Source organism: Myodes glareolus, chromosome 25 (genome assembly GCF_982192425.1).
Source record: "Myodes glareolus chromosome 25, mMyoGla1.1, whole genome shotgun sequence".
Classification (NCBI taxonomy): domain Eukaryota; kingdom Metazoa; phylum Chordata; class Mammalia; order Rodentia; family Cricetidae; genus Myodes; species Myodes glareolus.
In genome coordinates, this window is record NC_142050.1 from 22,444,671 (window position 1) to 22,461,161 (window position 16,491).

The 16,491-nt window shown below is 38.8% G+C and overlaps 1 protein-coding gene across 2 annotated transcripts in view; it reads left to right on the top strand.

The window, feature by feature from the left end:
* Nucleotides 1–4,216: 4,216 nt before the first annotated feature.
* LOC125411075 (hyaluronidase 1-like) overlaps nt 4,217–16,491 on the top strand; it is a 38,012-nt gene continuing 25,737 nt past the window's right edge. For both annotated transcript variants that reach the window (XM_085683933.1, XM_085683931.1), the window contains exon 1: nt 4,217–4,316. The gene's annotated coding sequence lies outside the window, so the exon portion shown is untranslated. The remainder of the gene's footprint in view (nt 4,317–16,491) is intronic.

Consider the following 16,491-nt stretch of genomic DNA (forward strand, 5'->3'; position numbering starts at 1 on the left):
CAGCTGTTTCACACCATCGACTTGAGCAACACCCTGTGCAACCTCTTATCTCTTACTCTACTTTGCCTTTTCCTTCCTTAGGAATGGGTGGGAGCAGAGATATCCTTGGCATGCTGCGTCTAGGTGGGGACCAGATTGAAGAATAGTTTTGCCTTATTGCTCTTAAAGACAATAATTAGGGGGAGATGTTGGGAGCCACCTGGAGGCACAGGTGGTCCTGCAGTTTGGAGGTAGCCATGTGGGGCTGAGCAACCCTGCCTGCACCCTTGCCTGCACATGCTCAGACCAGCAGAATGGCATTAACCAATCAGGACAGCGTTCAAGCTGCTCCACCGTTTAAAAGCAGATGCCTCGGGACCCTACTTGCTCTCTCTAAGCTTTCTCTCGTCCCTGCTCTATCGTCCCTTCCCCCAATTTTCCTCAAGGGAATGCTCCAAATAAAGATGTGACCAGAGAAGGAATTCTCGTTTTTGGTGGGGTTCATTCCTGCTGGACAGGATGGCGCCCCGCACGTGACTACTAAACTCCTGAGAGAAATGACCTTAAAGGAAGTAAAGCTTGCCTTGCAGTTGCTATGGTATCAGGCTATAGTCACCTTGATCCATTAATTTGGGGAACAAGGTAAAAGAGATTATCGTAGTGGGGACACATGATAGAGCAAAACTGGCAGATAGCATAGAGACAGGGGTGGACTTGGGACAATTTATACCCCTCCAAGGAATACCTCAGTGACCTATTTCTTCACCTGGGCCCCACCTCCTCACTGTAGCCCAGTCAGCTGTGAATTCATCACTGAAATCATGGGCGAACTCATTGATGAAATTAGCACTCTCATGATCTGCATTTTGTTACTGATCTAGCTTTCAACACATGAGCCTTCGGCAATAATCCAAATCCAGACCATACCAGAGGTCTTTCTGGGTAAGAAGGAGGCCACCAAAACTCTGTCTAAGGAAGCAGCACCAGAGAAATAAAACTCTGCCTCTTGAGTCTGCACATTGTGGTCGTTGTGATTACACGAAATCAATCAGGAGACACGGAATAAAACAAAAAATAACGTTTCACCTTCTAAACACAAAACCAAGATGCAGAAACGAGATTGCTCAATTATCTCCAGGATCACTGTAACATATTTCTCTAAGGGGACGCTAGGTGAGTAACGCTTTGAAGAAAATAGAAATATCAACCAGCTTGGATGTGTGCATTTTCACGAAGAGAACTATATAGCGCAGTAATCCTAGCCAAGTGCGTGTGTAAGGCATGTTCCACACTGCTGGGAACAGGTTAAGGAGACAGGGGAACAAAACTTTGAAGACACAGTTGCCATTAAAATATAAAGGTTCTTTATTATTTAAGGAGACGAAAAATCTGACCTCTGGTTTTAACTACTCTGACTGTAAGAAACCAGTCAGTACATTGTGATGCAGCACAAAGGGACAATGAAACCTTTAAGAGTTTGAAGAGAAACTTCCTTAGGTGTGCTAACCCTGCACCTGAGAAATAAAGAAGCGCTGACTCACTGCTGCGAGCAACAGCTTGGGACACACCCTTTCAATAAAAGGAGTAGAAGTCACGTAAACTATTTTAGCAAGAACTTCCTCCAGGAAATCCTTGGTCACTCTGTGAAGTGTGTGTGTGTGTGTGTGTGTGTGTGTGTGTGTGTGTGTATGAGAGAGAGAGAGCGAGCGAGAGAGAGAGAGCGAGAGAGAGAGAGAGCGAGAGAGCACATAATAGTAACATGATATTTTTCTAGATAAAAGTTTAATTCTGAGCTTTGACTATCCTTTAGTTTTTCATCAGAATAACACGACATTTCTTTTCCTGGTATTTTGAGGTTTTTCTAGTTTATCTTGTAAAAATTCTTTAATTTCACTTTTATTCATGAAAATAAGTTGTCGTATGCCCTAGTCCAAACTGACCTAAACTACAAGGCAGTCAGGGCTCCAGTGCAGTTAACACACCTAGCAGCAGTATCACAGTTAGCTTTCAAACCCTTGCTGTGGGGGCTGAAGAGATGGCTCCGAGGTTAGGAGCACTGACTGCTCTTCCAGAGAGAGGCCCAGCAACCACACGGTGGCTCACAGCCATCTATAATGAGATCTGGTGCCCTCTTCTGGCATGCAAGCATACACGGAAGGAATGTTTGGATACATAATAAATAAATAAATCTTTTTTTTTTTTTGAAAAAAACCTCTTGCTGTAGGGCTCATTGAGACCCTCACAGTTTCCATCTGCGGGAAAGCTGCTCCGCTCAACTAGCAAAGGAGCCACAAGCCTCACTGTGACCTCACTGCAGGGCTGGTCAGGGGAGAACAGAAGTTTAGAGGTTTTACAACAGCTGCTGACAGAGTCCTTGGGAAAGATTATTTTGGAATATTTCTCTTTTACAAAAAAAAAATAAAAGGAAACCGACAAGAAAACAAGCCTGTCAGCATTCAAAACTGATTACTGGGGAATTACTTTGTGGCAAGAAAAAACAAAACCCACAGAGTTCCAGAAACTTCACTTAGTGATGATTATTCCAAAAGGCTTTTGTTGGGTATATTTTGCTAAAATAAATATGCTTACCTTAACTCTGTAATGAGCTTTGATTTGCTCTTGGTAATTTTCTTTACGGTTGCCAACTCTATGGAAAACACGGAACCGTCCAGGATGTGGGACACTCCTGCAATGACAAGGTTATGTGGCCGGGTTACGTGGCCATCACTCTTCCTACTGTAAACCTTTTAGAATAAAGTTAGATACTGAACTGTGACCTCCTCTATTGGCTGTTAATTATAGTAGACTTCATGAGTTCAGGAAAGAAAATGTTGTTCTCTCTAGTCCAAACCAGTTTCTGTTTTACTCCCCTTCTGCTATTTACTTAACAAGTTGAGGCATAACCATCTATTAAAAATTAACTGTCTTGTTTTCTTGGAATACACCAAAAATCTCTGACTGGGATTACATGGTCACAGTACCTATTGTATGGCATAGAGGGCAATGTGGAAGTTAGAAGTCAGGGGACTGACACTCACGTACCTACTTATTTAGCATGTGATCGCTAATGTGTCTTGAGCAGGATAAACTCCTCAGTCTCAGCTTCGCCATCTTTCAAGTGGAGACACTGATACTTAGGTCCTGACATCTGAAGATTACAAGAGAGTGTGCCAAAGTATCTCACTGAAGCGATAAGGTGCTCCACCACAGACTTCTCATTTCTTCCCTAAACGTACCTCTGCTTCCTCCTTGTTTTTTGTCGGTCACTAGCCTCTGAGCTGGATAATCTTGTGGCGCATGGAGTACTGGATGCTGCCCTACAGAGTGCTGCACCACAGATTATATTGAAAAAGGGTCACCAGTACATGCAACATCTGACCTGCTATTCTCCGGAAAGTGAAAACGTCCAGTCCTCTGTAATCAAAACAGTCAAGTTCTTGTGCAGAAATAGAAGACAAAATAAAATGGTCCTTGCAAGAATCAGCTATCTTTTCTGAGCTTTTTGTATACATAAAGTTATTAAATAGTCCAAATTCTAAGATCCAAAATGTTGGCCCATAATAGTCCTTAATAGGGACATGACTCATCTTTAAAACTTTTTTTGAATTAGTTTTTAATTTTTTGTTTGATTTCCACACATGGATATAAAGCATATTAATAATTTCCACCTGTACTCTATTCCCTCTTAACTTCCTCTGCCTTCCCCAACATTTCTCATTTCCAACTTTTAAAAAAAAAATCCACTGAGTCAAGTTTATGCTGTCCACAGGCACATGGGTGTGGAACCATAGACTGGGGCACGGAAAGTATACCAGAATTTAAAATTTAATTTTGGAATATGTTGCTATGTGATCCTACTTCACCCCTTGAACTGACTACGCTTTGACTGAGAAGAGGTAGGCAGTAAAGAAATCATTCTCTAAGCAAAATTTTTACTACCAACATTTTATTTTGTAGTAGATACTCTGTGCAGCCTACGCTGGTCTAGAAATCTCTTTGAACACCTGATCTTTTGCTTCTAATTCTTGAGTGCTGGGTTATAGGCATGCGCCAATAGGCCCAGCTTGCTGCGGGAGTATCTTCTGCTGCTTCAGCCAATAGTCGCTGAAGCACGAGCCCACGGTGCTGCGGGAGGGCCTTCTGCTCCTCAGCCAATAGCCGCTGAAATACCAGCCCACTGGGGCGTGGTATATTTCTCTTGGGAGCTGCATGTCTCGGCTTGGGCCTCTTGGTTCCGGCGCTTGGTTCCGGCTCCTGCTCCCGGCTCCTGCTTCCGGCTCCTGCTCCCGGCTCCTGCTCCAGAGCCTAGGCTCCCTTCCTGACGGTTTATGGTGTATGTAAGTTTTACCCCCCCAAAAGAAATACCCCCTTAAAACATAATTGGTGTGGGATTAATTCGTCATTACCAGCTGATGTGACATGGTCAGGTATTCTATCAGCTGAACTGGTTACATTCTCAACTCCTAAAGTTTTTGTTATGATTTCCATATCCTCTAAATGCTCAACAACTACTTTGGTTCAAAGAGTCAAGAGCTCGAGCTTGCCAACAATGTCCAGGGTCTCCTGTACTCATTGTGATTGTTTTCATGAATGTCTCCCTGCACACCTCCAGGCCTTACTGTGTTCATGATGCCTCTCACACAATGTAACATCCTTCAGTTCTTCTCTGATGCTGCCTTTTACTCCTAGTTCAATAAAATGAATTATAATACTATCTGATTCTAATATACTAGCCGAACAAAACAGAATACTAAACATATGCTTGAAAGACAGGTTCCAGTGAGGAAATCCAAACAGGACTAAATGCCCCTTACTATGGAAATGTGGTGGCCACTTTTCCTTGTGAGAAACTCTAGCACAGGATAGCTTCTCTACTTTGGTATTTATTACAAGTATATCTGTATTTACAGATCTATATCTAGTCTAAGTATAAAGGTTGCGAACTTGGTGCATTAGGTAGTAGTGAAAGAGAAATCATTATCCTTTCATTTTAAAAAATCAAAACATGTTGCACTGAATCACTTGGTCTACCTACCTAAAATTCATTAACAGAACATAGCTCATTCTATATCATCATGAAGGAATTGTTTGTAGGTTTTTTTGTTTTTTTTTTCTAGTTGCCTTGCCTAATCCCCGTGTCAACTGCTCAAACCCACGTGACCTGTGCAGAGCTTGGCTACTTTTCTTCCGGCACACCCACTTCAGTCCTGCAGGTCTTCTGAGATCAGAAAGCCAACACACTAGGAACGGAGTAACTAATGTATTTCTCTCCATCATTTTACCATGGGTTGGATCGCTTTTCATTTTGTTTTTAATTGGTTTACACAGTATCGCGTTTCCTTATGGTCTTTTCACCTGACCTTCCCCTGCTTTGCTGCCACCCGGTCTACAGCCTCGTAAACCTCAGAGCGGGAACAGGACTCACCACTAACAATCCAAGGAAACCCTCTTTAGGACGAGTCAGACTCTGTCTGACTCAATTACAAACAGTGACTTCTTTCCACTCCTAGACGAGGAAGTATATAATCTTCAGACAGGCTCAACAACAACTTCGTGTTTGCAGGAAAGGAACAATAATTGTCAGAAAGACAATGAGTTGTGTCTTTTCACGTAAGAGGCAGGAAAAGGGATGGAACAGCAGGGGAAACCAAAACAACAGCGAGGCAAAATGATAACTTCATTTATCACTGGCATATGTGTCTACGCCCAACAGACAGTCTTGAATAAGGAGGTGTTATTTCTTCATGAATAAGTCCTCCACACTTAATACAGTACACATCATTCAGCAGTACATAATGATTCAAAGAACTGTATGCACAGTGAGTTACTATAATTGCATTATTATATCTTGTCTTCTGCAATAAGCTTATCATAAGGATTTTTAGGTTGCTTAAAATGTGTAATTAGTTGTACTGGGTTCAAGAACACATTTATTGTCCACCTGTAACATTTTAATGTGCTTCCCCCACCCCAGATGTACAAGGCAAACACTAAACTGCAGTCTTAAAACTCTGTGGTCTAAAATAGATCTGGGTTCTGCTTTTTACCCCAAGAAGATGTTCTGTCTTTTTGTGCCACATACTGTGAAGTGTTCTGAATTTAGATGAAAAGTACACACTGTTCATTCAGGGCACAGAAATACCATTGAAAAAAATGTTTGGTGGGGACACAGATCTCCCGTATTCTGCTTTTGTTACATTTTTAGCAATCAGTTTCTATCCCTGATTAATATCAGGAACATTTTCTGTGAGAACCAGGAAGTCCCCTGATTAGTGTGAAGTCACCAGTGTACATTTCAAAATGTAGAAAAAAACCCCCCTAATCTCTATTAATAAAATTCCCTCATTTAAAATACCATCTATTCCAATAGCCAAGCTCATTTTTTTTTAAACGATAGACAAAGTCCTGTGCTACTGATTTCATCCTATCAGGATCCACTCAATATTCCCCAACAGATCATCATATATAAAAGATGACAGTCATGCTGATAGAAATTATGTATATGATGTGTTATAGCACCAACTCAAGGACATAGCTGAAACTCAGGAGACTTACATGACCCACCAGAGTTTACTTACTCAGCATGTATTTATCTCAACATCTTTAACAAAGAGCTGCGGTGGGCTATAATAAAAAGTACGACGTTTTAGTAAATACCACCCTCTAGGGCACTGCTATTTCAGTACAAACACACAATAATTATGACTGAAATCTGGGCAGGAAGTGATGAATAGGATTTCAGGAACAGAGACCAGAAGAGGAAGGGAGTATATTCAGAGAGAGGAATTGGACATTTAGTCCTGAAGGCCACTGAGCTGCACCTTAGAGTGTAGATCGCAGCATATTTGGACAGAAGTGTGACTAGAGTGAAGGTATTGTGATTTAAGGAACACCTTAAACAAACCAACAGACTATCACATGAGAACCAGCTACCTCCAACGACGGCAAACACCACCTACATAAGTGCATTAGGCATGTTTTTTCAGAAGGATAATGGAAGCTGTCATTACAAAACATACACTCTATTGTTTGCTTTTTTAAAAATATTCAAAACTTAGCAAACAAAAATAGAGAGAGAATAAATCCTTGCTAGCTTTCTACTTTTATTTTTTAATGGTTCTTTGAGACAGGGTTTCTCTGTGGAACAGTCCTGCCTGTCCTGGAACCAGCTTTTGTAGACCAGGCTGGCCTCAAACTCACAGAGATCCGTCTGCCTTTGCCTCCCGAGTTGCTGAAATTAAAGGCGTGTACTGCCATGGCCCTGCTACAGTTTTTTATATTTTCTTAAGATTCTAAATTCTTTAGAACCACTGCTGTATTAGGGTTCTCTAGATAATCAGAACCACATATATAAACATATAGATATGTATAATATTATATGTGTATGTGTACATGTAAATATATGTATAGGTGTCATGAATCATGAAGGCAGGTCACATGGGAAGAGGAAGAAAGTCATTTTTTATTTATTTAGGCAGTTCATTATGTTTCATAAGCGCTTCTGGATATATAATGTTAACGAAAGGAACATATGACTATTCATGGTGTTTAATTGAGCAATTTGAAGCACAGAGAAGTTAGAAATCTTGGATGTTATGGAGCTAGGAGGGTACAGATGGAAACAGTATCAGAACTGGTGTCTTTTCACAGGTCACCTAGTTATCTTTCTGCTCCTCCTTCCCTCTTAGATCCTAAACCCCTGCAGCATTTATAGGATTTAATCCTTCCTTGTAATTTCATTCATGATACGTTTATTTACACATGCTCTATATTCAACTAATTTGAAGGGATGTTTATTTATAAAAAAACTCTATTACACTGTACATACAACTGTATATTGGTATGCTTATTTTAAAGAATAAATTGTATTACACATTCTGTTTTGTTAGGTAACACCTTACTTTGCTTATGGAACAGACTTCGTGAATTAGGGTTTTTTTTTGTTTGTTTGTTTGTTTTTGTTTTTCAAGACAAGGTTTCTCTGTGTAACAGCCCTGGCTGTCCTGGAACTCACTCTGTAGACCAGGCTGGTCTTGAACTCACAAAGATCTGCCTGTCTCTGCCTTCTGAGTGCTGGGATTAAAGGTGTGCACCACCTTTGTCCGGCTTTTGAATTAGTTTTTTTTTGTTGTTGTTGTTGTTGTTTGCTTTTGAGACAGGGTTGATTGTCTGTGTAGTTGATTCTCTGTGTAGTAACTTGCTCTGTAGACCAGGCTGGCCTCAAACTCATAGAGATCTGTCTGCCTCTGCCTCCAGAGTGCTATGCTCAAAGGTGTGTGTCACCACTTCCTGGCTTTGAATTTAGTTTTTAAGGTGTGTGGATGAGCTGTGTTGGTTTTCATGATGTTGACAACTCGAAAAGTCCTAAATTGTCCATATTTAGAAAGGTTTGTGACTTGTGTGAATAGAAGTGAATAGCTCAACTTTAAGGGCTATTACTTTTTTCTGTAAAAAGTACATAATCAAGCTTTGGTAATGTGTGATATGACTAAGTTACTGTGTCTATAAAGATATGAAGAATTACTTGGCATTCAAGATGCAAAGATTTCATGTGTCTTCATTTTGTAAAGGAAGCCATCTCCAGTTACAATGTATCAATCTCAAGGGTAAGTCCAACATGAGTTACTAACTGCAGCTAACTTTTTTGACATTCACGAAATCTGTAGGATTTCTTAGGAAGAAATCTTTCCTAAGAAAGAAATTTCCTAAGAAATTTCTTAGGAATCTTAGGAAGATGGGAGAGAGAATAGACTTCGGTCCAAAGATGTTTTCTTTGGCTTCCTCTGGCACTTGGTATACATATTTTATAAATATATAAATATGAGTGGTGTCTTATTCTTTTAAATGCTCATAGCTGTTTGAACTCTGCTTCTACTTTAGATACTAGAGATGACTTCCATAGAAGGTTATTATGATGCCCACTCAAAATATCCTTTTCTGTTGACTACTTAGTTACAATTATTTTATATAAGATGCTCAGTACGTAGCCATTAATGGCATTTCTTCCTATACTAGAATTGAATGGCTGAATTTATTTATCTGAAGAAACCCTGTTGTGTGTCCGAGTTTCCTGGAGAGTTATGAAGAAAATCCCAGATAGGAACCAAAGAAACTACCAAAGCCACCTTGGCAAGCCAATGACTTTAGCGGGGTTACTTACGGAATGGATAAGGATATAGGGGTGTGGATGACTCAAAGGCAGAGGCACTGAAAAGCACACACCAGATAGATAATCATTCATGAATGTTGCGCTCCTAGGGTTCCCTATACGTCTTTCAAACAGTTTAACAGATTGGAGTCTCTTTCTCTTCAGCAGTCTGTACTGCTCATGGAACCTCAAGGAGAGATTTTGTAAACCAAGCAAATTTTAGGAACTTCCTGAGATTTATAAATTGTTTCCTTCCTTCCTGAGCCTTGGAGCTTTATTTACTTCCTGAGTCTTAAGGATTGAAAGTTTAACTTCCAGAGAAATTGATATACGACAGATTCACCTTCTCCTTATGCTCCCAGTCATGCAATTGGCTCCATAGTTTGGCCACTTACCCCAAACTTCTATTTTTATTCTCTTTTTGTGTATAACCCAGTTTAAATTTTTAGTTGGGCGATGGCTTTGAAATGAATCCTTCTAACCCTTCCTTTGGGGATATGGGCAGACCATGGTGCCTGGGCATTATTTTATAACTGATAATAGGAAAAAACCTGATTTTTTTGCATAAATCAATACTGCTCAATTAAACTACATAGCATACAGCAACTGTCTAGTTTATGTGCCTTTTATCACCATTATTAGGAACAGAATAAAAGTTTTAATTATCTTTTATTGTCATTATGCATTTGGCTAAAGTACCTATGTGTTTCTTCTGTAAACTACTTTGGGAATTTAATTATACACAATTCATTTTGCCTTAGGTTTTACTTGCCATGGCATAGTTCACAGATATAATAAAGTCTTAAATATCAAGACTTCAAGTTCACATTTGTATGACTAGTAAAAACTCAGCCTTAGAACTGGGTGTGATGAGGTTAAACTTTATTAACTCCAGCATATGGTAGTCTGAAGCAGATCACAAATTGAGGGCAGCCTGGGATACATGACAAGTCCCCATCTAAGTAGATTGTAATTAGTCTCAGAAAGGAATGAGCTTGCATTCATACAATAACGTGGATGAGCCTGAAAATATTGAGTTAAATTAAAACTACCACTCACAGATGACACCATTATGCATGATTCCATTCATACAAATAGATTTCTACTCATACAAAGTTTTCAGTGCATGAAAATCTATAAAGACAGAAAGCTGAGGAATGGTTGCTTAGAGAAGGAGAGAGGGCACCTGAGGAGTGGGTGACTGATAATTATGTCACTAGTATAGCTGCTCAAAGTTAATTTCTCAACAATAATCATCAAATAAAATTTCAAGATTAATTTCTCAAAGCAAGGTTAAAGTTTCAAGAAAAAAAATGTGTGCTGAAGGAATGGGGTTCCGAGACTGTTCTTAATTGCTTTGTCAAAGCCTGCAGCCACTCATGCTATTGCTGACAAATCAAATCAAAACAAACAAACAAACAAGAAACCGAAAACAAAACCCACAGCAAAATATCCCTCAGGTGTGAAGGCCCCCTGCTGGCCATTTCCTACCAGTTCTTCAGTCAGTCAGGGATTTACGAAGCCCAAAGGACTTTGGTCTAAACAAGAAGTTTCTTAAAAATCGGGGCACTTGGCGATTTAATAAGAATTACTTGCGGTTATTAATGAACCTTACACACCGCCAGAGCCTGCTTTAGTTTACCTGGGTTTCATCTGGGTAGTTATCCTTCAGAAGCAACATGTCAACAAAGTCCCGAACATTCCTTCTATTTATCTTATCTCTTGAAAAGAGGATTTTGTCTCTCAAGTCTCAAATCCAAAGCACTCTGAAAGTTTTCATTTGGGAAAATATTTCATCGATGATAATGCCAATCTTAACAAATGTCTAAAATGATACCACCAGATGGTGCTACCTCCTTACACTTCCCAAAGTCAGTGGCACATTTGAAAGGACATTTTGCAGTGAGTTTTAATTACCTTCTGTTAATACTATTTAAAGTTGCAGGAATCTGTCATCCAAGACTCTGTGGTGCAATAGGGATTTTATAATTGGACACCTGTCAATGGAAGTTGGCCAGCCAGTAGCAACACACAGAGAAGCTTAGCTTTCGTTGCTCCTGGGTTTTTATTATTGTAGTTATTTTGTACTTTATTCCTAAGAAGTGAAAGACTAGGTGTTTCCTCATGCTATAAAAATTCTGTATTAAAGATATAATTATCTCAAACCCATAAAAGTTTATAATGATATTGCAATATTCTTTTGCAACCACGAAGGTTAGAAGTGCTTTCCTCCAAGGATAATGATATTTATTTCGAACTTAAAAGCAACCTTGCAAAAGAAAGCTGAAATTAGGAGGCAGCAGGTGTCTGGGTGTATGAATCACGTTCCTGGTTCTGTGACAGATACAGATCAAACATTCCATTGGCTCTTTTACCTTGCTGGTTCCCTTATAATTACATGGGTATGAAAGGGCAAGTTCCGGTCAATGATATACTTGTGCAGATAAGGGTACCTTTTCCAGATGGAGGTTATGTGACACCCATGCACATTTCTCAAGTGATTTTGACCTCACAGGACTTACAGGAAGAAGGAGAAGGATGGGAAGCAGATGTGTTTCTGTGACGTTTTCCCTCTTAAGAGATTTTGGTCTCTCCTGGAAATGGACATTCTTTAACTAATCGAGAGCAAGGAGAGTGGAGAGAGATCCTCATCCTCTCTCAGTCGATATTTAAGATGAAGGGAGGAATCAAACCTGCTAGTTTGATATACCAATGGGGACAGAGTCACTTATCCCGGAGCAGGAGGAAAAAGGCCTGGCAATATAGCTTTCCTGGGCAGGTTCTGCTCCTAAGTGATTTAGATGGACCTATAGTTGTTGGGCACCAGGAGAGCTTGCTGGAGGAAGTTCCCACAGCAGAATAAGAATATTAGTGATATTTTAGAGGTGCTGTGTACCACATGGGAGACACAGCCAAACCCTGAGTATTAGATGAACTAGCAGGTGAGCACACTGGACCCAGACTGCAAAAAAAATCAAGACAGACAATGACTGAGGCTAGGAAATACAATCTAGGTTATGCTAGATTTAAATCTTAGTGTGAAGTAAAAATTAATAATGAGATGAGCAGAGAATATTATATGAGAACCATGAAGAGGTTCAGAACATTACTTTCAAGACCCTTGACTCTTTCCTGCTACTGGAGGGTTGGTTGTACAAGGTCCTTTCACTTCATGCTACAGGACTTCTTCCACTGGGCTGGGAGTGTAGCTTTTTGGTGGTGTGTGGAGCCATGAGTTCAATTTCCAGTATGACAAAAGTGCTTGACACATCTAATGGCATAAAGACAAAAGGTTGATGCAGCCAGCACTTAGAAGCTGGAGTCAAGATCAGGAGTTCAATGAGATCCTATCTCACATGCCAATAAAATCCAAAGTCAAACTCCAGAATCTCAGCAAGGACAATGAAGAAACCGATACATTTTATTTAAGAAGGGCCAAAAAAGAACAGAGGAGATCATGAGATACTGAACATTTTAATTATACAGAAAGGAACATTGTATTTGTGAAATGCTACATTAGGATGAATTTAAACAGAATTGGAATTTTGTTAACTTTTTCTTTATGACAGCCTCTCATATAGTCCAAGATGACCTGCAACTTGGGATCCTTCTGCCACTGCCTTCTGAGCCCTCCAGTTACTGGCTTGGGCAACCAGTTCTGGCTTTAATTTTCATTGTTTCCTACTCATATACAGGAGACTCAAGCTGAAAGCTAGAGTGGTTTTATATAAAACAAAGCCATTACATAGTCTGTATATATAAGCATAGGCATGAATTCTAACGTTTATGATCCTGTGACATGTCTGAAGGGCATAGTAAATGTTGAGTTAAAAATTAACTTACAATTTCCAGAAAACCTGGCGCTGTAGCTTAGGTATTTGGAAAGTATGAGAAGTTTAATATAGTGAATAAAGAATACCTGCTTACCCCAATTTTAACTTTTTCCTCACTCTCTTCCATTTTAATAAATGACCTCACAATTTAGCCATTTATCATTGTCTTTGAATCTCTCTTTTCTTTTAACTCTGTGTTGAACGCACCAGGAAATCCCACTGGCTCTCTTACCAAGTAGGTGTTTAGTGTTTATCTTTCTATCTTCACCATTCAAACTCATTAAAAACCATCGTGACTTCTTCATTTACTTTCCTATCTCTGACGCATTCTATTTTTTTTTTTAATAACCAAGAAACCAATGTGTGTAGTACAATGTTTCACTCTTTTGGCTTTTGGGGGTGCTCACCACCCAGCTCCCAGATAAGTCACGCACAGAGGCTTGTTCTTAGTTGTGAATGCCCAACCCTAGCTTGGCTTGTTTCTAGCCAGCATTTCTTAAATTATCTCGACTACCTTTTACCTCTGGGCTTTTATCTTTCTTACTTCTGTATATCTTACTTTCCTTTTTACTCTGTGGCTGACTGGATGTTAGCCCCCTGGTGGTCTCCTCTCCTTCTCTTGCAGCTCCTCTTCCTTGTTTCTCCTTCTATTTATAGTCTCTGCCTGCCAGCCCACCTGTCCTTGTTCCTGCCTCATGATTGGCTGTTTGGTTCTTTATTAGGACCATCAGGTGTTTTAGACAGACAAAGAATCACAGCTTCACAGAATTAAGAAAATGCAGCATAAACAAAACTTACACACCTTAAAATAATATCCCCTAATAAATGTGAACTTTTTAGTACATTAAAGAAATCTTATCTATCATTTGCTTTAAACTCATTGGTGACTTTTTTAATGCTCTTAGAATAAAATTCTAGGGTTGGGAATATAGGCTAGTGGTAGAGGATTTGCGCATAGGCACAGGCTCTGGATTCTGGCAGCAGTGCCTAAAACAGGAATAAAAAAAATTCTAAGTCCATTAGCTTTATTACCGAAGCACGGCTTCCCTAATTGCTGTTTCCTTTCCAAGCATCAGATCTCAGTTCAGATACCACCAAAGGAAAGCGTTCTTGACTATCCCGCTTAATCTCTGTTATAACATTTTTCACAGCAACTAATCTGGGGTTTTAAAAAAATATGCTTCTATTTTTTTTTACAGTTTTATATAAAGACATTATATTTTCCTGAAAGATGATTTTACCTTTAATTTTCTTGAAAATAATTGAAAAATATGAAAAAATTACCTTTATAGATATCTTGTAGACAATAGTTTCAACTCTATTCTTTTGTTAGCAGGACTTTCTTTATAGATCTTTTAAAAAATACAATACTTGGGGAGGGGGGACTAGAGAGATGACTCAGAAGTTAAGGGTATTGACTGCTCTTTCAGAGATCCTGAGTTCAATTCCTAGCAACTACGTGGGGACTCACAGCCATACATAATGAGATCTGGTGCCCTCTTCTGGTGTGCAGGCATACATGCTGACAGAATACTCTATACATAATAAATAAGTAAATCTTTAAAAAACATAATAGTTTGAAAACTAGTTAATATTTTTCATTTATTCATCTTAGCACCATAGCCTTTGCTCTCACACAGAATTTTCTGTAAAGAATGTCTTGCTTTTTAAATCAGCTTTCCCTTCGACTTCACCACTAATGCGAGTTCTCGTCTCGATACATTCTGTTGGTACATAAATTCATTACCAAGCAAAAATAGATGTTTCCTTTCTCCTAGTCGTCAACTATCCAAATAAGTAGGCCATTTACTATAATTTTAAAAAATAAAGTCTGTTCCTAATCTCTGCCTGTTCAATAAGACCTGCTCATAAAATAGTTCCTTGAAAACTCAAAGCTATTTTGTTATAAGATGTTTTACAAAGCAGTGCCTTTTGTGACTCTCATCGACTACTTGTGAATCCTTTGAAGACCAGGTATAATGAATTTTCCTTTACCTGCAAGTAATTCCTTGTTACTCTTGGGCCAATAACAGTGGAATTAATTTAGACATCACTTATATTTCCCATCCATCTTGTTTCTTATCAAAGGACCTGAAGAAACATAATTACATTTATTAAAACACTTTAAAATTACTATTCTCTAAAAGTTAAATGAAGTTAAGTGCTAGTGATGGTTGCATTAAAATTCATTAATACTGCTAGGCATGGTGGCTCATGCCTTTAATTCCAGCACTGGGAGGTAGAGGCAGGTGGATTTCTCTGAGTTCAAGGCCAGCGTGGTTTACACAGTGAGTTTCAGGACAGCATTGTCACAAATAGAGACCCTGTCTCAAAACAACAACAAGGAAAACCCAAAGAAAAACAAAGCAAAAGAGACAAAACAAAATCATTCATGCGTGTCTTGTCATTTATATATTTGTGATGTCTTTTTACAGCTAATTATAATCAATGAAAAAGAGGCCACAGTCTGAGGGGGAGTGAGAGCAGGAATGGAGGGCGCTGAAGGGGGAAGGGGACAACACACAATAATGCTTCAGTAAAAATATTTTTAAAAGATCATTAATATTGAAAATGAATTTTGACTATTTTCTATCTAGGTCCTTTAAGAAAAGGTAAAATATTTCAATGTATTTATTAGATTTAACCAGAGATTTCCTGAAATTCCTTTTTTATGAAGCGAAAGGATGATAAAGTATATATTGGCTTAATGAAGATTACTAAAATTCTCCATTGAAGCTTGAAATTATAAGAACTTAAAATTCATTTCCCAGTGTTCTAGAAGAACTTACACACACGAAGAGGAAAGTTGACAAATCAATGCGTCCTACATATTTGATAATTCAACACTTTTATTTCACTTTTGATTTTGTGAACTTGTGATGGCTTTTCCTTCATCTTAATCAGCTATTTTGTAGGCTAAATAGAAAGAAACAGAGTATTAAGTTCAAGAAACATATGACAACCTTTCCACTTCCAAGGCTGTACAATTCTTGGTTCTACATAGGACAATTAAAATGTAGGGGTGTGCCCATACAATGCTTTTTTTCTTGTCTAAACTAAGATAGTTTTGGATACTAAGAGTTATATACTAATTATCACAGTAAGTTGTTGGGTGGAATCCATCCCTACCAAATATGACCGTCTACTCATCCTATACACAACTATAAGGGCAACATCCTTACTTCACGTTTTTTGTATTTTAGAGAAGAAGGAATATCTAGAATATTATTACAGAATAACTTTTGTCTGTTCTTTGTTTGTTTGATTTTGGCTTTCCATGGGAGGTAAAAAGACCTGGCTGATCAATGAGTTTGGCAGAAGAAACTGAGCATGCAATCCTTTAATATAACCATTGCCCAAGTGACTGGTGTAATTCTTGACATTTCTGACAAGACTTTCTCAGGCACTTATAAAAGGTGATGCTGTATAACAAGATAGCTCTGCTTTCTAACACTAACTTTATGTGTCCATCCTGACTTTCAGAAAACTAAATTTTAAATATATTATTTCATCAATATTTCCTCCTCTACT